Source organism: Monodon monoceros, unplaced genomic scaffold, assembly GCF_005190385.1.
Source record: "Monodon monoceros isolate NGI ecotype Baffin Bay Population unplaced genomic scaffold, NGI_Narwhal_1 Contig353_ctg1, whole genome shotgun sequence".
Classification (NCBI taxonomy): Eukaryota; Metazoa; Chordata; class Mammalia; order Artiodactyla; family Monodontidae; genus Monodon; species Monodon monoceros.
The window spans coordinates 1-5,665 of record NW_021699456.1 but is presented as its reverse complement, the minus strand read 5'-3'; positions in this window follow the sequence as shown (position 1 = coordinate 5,665).

The window sequence follows — 5,665 nt, the reverse complement described above, 5'->3', positions numbered from 1 at the left end:
ATTTCCTCTGTGCTACAGCACAGACCGGAGGAGCTACTAAACATGTTATCACTCATTTATTACACTGTTTTGCTTTCATGAACCTTCCCAAAATTATTAAAACAGATAATGGGCCCGCTGCTTTTGCAACGTTTTGTAATTCATTACAAAATTACCCATATTACAGGCATTCCATATAACCCTCAAGGACAAGGTATTATAGAACGTGCAAATAGATCTTTAAAGCTAACTATTGAAAAAATAAAAAGGGGGGAATTGTCTAGAACAACACCACAGAACCTTATAAATCATGCTCTGTTTATTTTAAATGTTCTCACTGTTGACAAATTTGGCTGCTCTGCAGGGGGAAGGTTTGTGGCTGAGCCAAGATTGGCCTCTCAATCTCCGGAGGTCCTCTGGAAAGATCCGTTAACCAGCACTTGGCGTGGTCCTGATCCTGTGTTGATTTGGGGACGTGGTCACGTGTGTATCTTTCCCAGATCAGCGCCTGGACCTTGCTGGCTTCCTGAGCGCTTAGTCAAGCAAATAGATGGCTCGCCACAGCTCACCTAGTTCAGAAGATGAAGAAGCTCTGCACCTCTCCGGAAAATTTGACAGTGTTGATTCAGAAAAAGAAGAAGAAGAGGAGACCACTTGCCAGGACGACTCAAAGGAGTGATGTTCCAACTTGGGGACAAATTAAACAACTGGTTCCACGAGCTCAAGAGTCAGTGAAACAACAGAATAATCCTGTTACACCTGTAACTTTATTTTTGGCTATGTTGGCAACCATTTCATGTGTTCCCTCTGTTAATGCAGCAACTTACTGGGCCTATGTACCTGATCCTCCACTATTACAACCCATATCTTGGTCTGAAGCACAGTTTCCTGTATTTTACAATGATAACTGTTTATGGGCCTCTTATTGGGAATATAAAACAAATCAATATGTAAATTATACTAACTGGTTTAGTACCTATCCTGTCTGTCTTAGCCCATTGCATCTGGAAACTGGATGTGTAAAGGCTATTAGTTATGAGCATACAGATGTTTATGAGGGAACGGATCAATCAATTAGTTTGTCAGGCTCTCCAGGCATCCTTCGTTTTACAGGAACCAACATTACTCTTACATGCCCGGCTACCAGCCGACGAGAGGATCTTAATGATACCATCATTTGGTATAAAATGGGCAAACTATTAATATTAGAGGTCAAATCTCATACGCCTCACCACTTAGGGATTCCGCTATTACTATAGCCAAGGTTACAGGTGAAGATTCAGGAACTTATTTCTGTATGAAGCGTTTACTTGGAGGACAAGGGATACTTATAGCTGGACATAAGGTTACTATGCTTAACAGAAAATCAAAAAATCAATTGCCTCCTTTTATGACTGTTAACTTTCCTGGATCCAGTTTTGAACGTTGCAATGCATCTTGGAATAATAACAAAATATGGTGTACTATAGATTATACCAAGGTGTCAATTCTTATCTCTTCTTTTCCCATCATAGATAGGTTTATCACATTTCAAAAGAACAGGGATATATGGAAACTAGCTCTAACTTATTCCAATACACCTGTTATAACTTGTGTTGCTCCTCCATATACATGTTTGTGTGGTTCTATTAACATTGGTAATTCTTCCAAAGGAGAATATAATATTAGCTGTGTTAATTGTATTTTTAGCAGTTGTATGTTCCCTTCTGCAGGAACGCAATCTGTACTTATACTAAAGCAACCCATGTATGTTATGGTGCCTGTACATCTGAGAGAACCTTGGTGTGAAGATACTGGAGTACAGGCATGGGTGGAACTCTCTAAAGCCTTGCAGAGAAGGAGACGCTTTCTTGGGTGGCTAATAGTAAGTTTACTTGCCTCGGCTGCTCTGTCTGCTACCGTGGCTACTGCCGGTCTTGCTCTTTCACAGAGTATTCATCATGCTCACTTTGCTAATCAGTTATCTCAACATACCAGTCTTGCTTTATCTTTACAAAGTCACATAGATTTACAGATTAATAACAAGTTAGATGAATTTAAAAATGCAATTTTGGGGATTGGAGATCAGATGGCAGCATTAAAATTGAGGGTGCGTTTAGCTTGTCATGCAAAGTATACATGGATGTGTGTTACTCCTGAAAAGTACAGTGACTGTATTTGGGAATGGGAAAAAGTAAAAATGCATCTGCTGAGTGTTTGGTCAGATAATAATATTAGTCTTGATCTTAAGAAATTAAATGCTGAAATTCAGGATATACAAAATACACATCTTGATGATGTTTCGCCAGAAGATATAATTCAAACTTTACTGGATCATTTAAAGTGGTTAAACCCTCAGTCTTGGATTACCGGAAGGTTGTCAGGATTTATTACCCTGGCCATAATTTGCCTATTATTGATAATAATCTTCTCATGTCTGTTTCGTATCCTCATGCAACAGTATACTACTCTCGGCACTAAACTTCATGGAATTATTTTGCAGCAAAAGTTAAAAAATAAAAGGGGGACCTGTGGGAAGCAGTCAGCCTTGAGAGCAGGTAAGGACATGCCAGGCATGCCGCCGCTGCTCGAAGGGACTGTCCCACTTGTTCCCCTCCTTGTTCCATTCCATGGGAGATAAATCACCAGGGCCCAGAGAACAGAAAGAATGTAAAATGAGACAAGCAAAGCTGTCTCCCCCCTGCACATGCAGGTTATTTTTGATGCTTCTGGGTTTATGGGTTTCCTCCCAGGGAAGTTAACCTTGAGCCGAGACAGTCTGTAGATAATGTAAAGCACCATCTGGCAACCCTCCTTTTTCTAGTCTATATAATGTGCAACTGTAGCGCAATAAAATTTGCCTTGCAACCATCCGTTGTCTTGGTCCTTCTGACCCCATCCGTCGGTGCTACTTCAGTTCCTTACCCCTTCCCTTCTGACCCTGGGCGGTGAAATCCTCTTTCTCTGGCTGGTCCGCGGCACACATGAATATATGTTTTTGTCTTGCTGTACTGCACCTGTGCTGTCTAGTAACAGATATTTTGTCTGCTAGTAGTGTTCTAGATTATGTCTCTCCACAGCGCTGAGGCAGTGCACCTATTCTGTAGTTGCAGCTGATGCCTGAATGTATCCTAGCTGACAAATTATTGATTAATCAGAACTTGAATTTCTGAAAGATTTGTACTGTTAACCAAAAGCTGAGCAAGGAGTCTCAAATGTAATTCTTAGCCAGAATTACATGTTAATGAACCATTTAACAGTGTGAATCAAGGAACATCAGTGTAAGGATTTCTTTTAATTTATTTTTTACCTGCTTGAAATATCAGTTAAAGTTTGCCAGCTTGGTTACAGATGAACGGACGTTTGAAGTTCACCAAACTACTTAATGTGGGATAGGATAATAGACTTCCAGCGCCCTCAAGGCTGTGACCTTGCAGCCATTTTACATAGCACATCCTCCTCCTATAGGGATGAACCTTTCCCTGGCCCGAAAAGTAGCAGCTCTGTTGAAGCTTTGCTTATTGTAACAGGCTTTTGTTTCCAGGTTACATGCCTGTGGAAGATTTAATTCTGAATAGAGATATAGATATTACTGGAAACTAATTGTTTTCTCTATTATACTCTGATTTATCAAAAAAGTAAAACATTTAAATTGTGCTACAGAAATTCAGAAGTTGTCTTGCGATCTTTAAACAATAAATGAATGAGTTGCCCCCAAAAAAAAAAAAAAGAATTAAGCAGTTAGGCTTTGTGGGCCTTATACAGTTTCTGTAACTTCTCCTGCGCTTTTTTCTTCAACAACCTTTCTAAACGTGAGAACCATTATTAGCTCACAGTCCCACAGATCCAGGCTGAGAGCCTGATTTGATTTGTGGCCATTTTTTTGCCGATTTCTGCTCTGCGTCCTTACTGATACAGAGGAGGGGGACCATGTTTGAGTAATCACTTCTTTGAATCAACTATTGGTCTTCTGGGGCTTGTCCTTACTCTCCTACAGTCTCTAATCAACATGGTGTCCAGAGAAATCTTGTTAAAACATAAGTGAGATCATGTCACTTAAGTCTCTTCAATGGCTCCTTCACAGGAAAAGCAAAGTCCTCAAAGTGCGTCCACAGCCCTAGAAATGTGGGCCTCTGTTTCCTCTCTGACTGTTTCCTTCTCCTCTCCACTTTGCTCCCTCTGTTTTCCACACATTGACATCCTTTCTGCTCCTTGGATACTCCAAACCCACTCTTGCCTCATTGCCTTTCCATCTGACTGTTCCCTCTGCTTGTACTATTCACTTCCCAGATATGCACCTTGCTCCCTCTCACAACCTTAAGTTCCCTCTTATATTTTATCTTCCCCAGAAAGCCCTCATCGATCACTTAGTTTCAGATTGCAGCCTCCTCCTACCAGCTAACAATCTCCATCTCCCTTTCCTGCTTGCTGTTTTTCTCCAACACTTACCTGATATACTATTCTATCCATTTATTTAGTTTTTATTTACATATTTATACTTTTTTTTTTTGTGGTACGCAGGCCTCTCACGGTTGTGACCTCTCCCATTGTGGAGCACACCCGAACGCAGAGGCTCAGCGGCCATGGCTCACGGGGCTAGCCGCTCCACGGCATGTGGGATCTACCCGGACCGGGGCACGAACCCGTGTCCCCTGCATTGGCAGGGGGACTTTCAACCACTGCACCACCAGGGAAGCACTATACTTACGATTTTATATTTGCTTATTTACTTTTGTCTCCCCCCTCAGCTCAAGAAAGACTATATTCATCTGTGTTAATCACTGCTGTGTTTCCTGAACATGTCTATAAATCATACTGAAGAATGGTGCCTGAACTTTGGTAAGGGATCAATCAATTTTCTTGGCTGGATGAAGAAATGTGTTCATAAATTAATGAACAGATCTTCGGGGCTTCTGACTTGAGGACTAATGGGAAGAGGATGGCAAATGGTTGGGACAGGGTACTGCAAGAAATAGTATTTGGAGTACTCTGATAGCTATCCTAACAGATAAGATTGTGTTCATTTAAGTCGTTTTAATGAGAGAGCTGGGAACTAGGGACACACAGCATTAAGGTTTTTATAATGCATTCTGTAGAGTTCTTTTTAAGTCTGTACAAATATCATTGAAAATATATACATACATATACACCTCTGTTACTTTACTTAGTGCTTTACGAGAGCCCCTCAAGGAAGGAGTAGTAGCAACTATGAGTATCCTTCCTTTATGATGAGCTTAATTTATTCAAAGTTACATCATAATTTATTTGTAACTCTGAAACTAGACTTAGTTATTGAATAGACCCTCCCTAGAAACGTATGACATTAATAAAACCAACAAAACTTTGTTCAGTTTCCAATGATAGACACTACAGACTCAATTATGGGCCATCCAGTTTAATGAAGGGAAGAAGTGATTGAACAAATATAGAGCAAACAGAATATGAAGTTTTATCCTCCATTAATATTAGTAACGGATACTGTGGGCTCCAATGCCTTCAAGATAGCGTGAGACCATCATCTCTGTGTCATGGGCAGGGGGATGTTCAGCCAGGATGTCTTTCACTGCCACTGAGAAAAATTTCCATAATATATAATGATACCTACTGAAACTGTTACGGGGCATTCGGGTAATAAGGAATCCATTAGCATATTTTTCCGGAAGCCTTGACTACAAAATGAAGACAGTAGATTTGGACACTTTCAGCC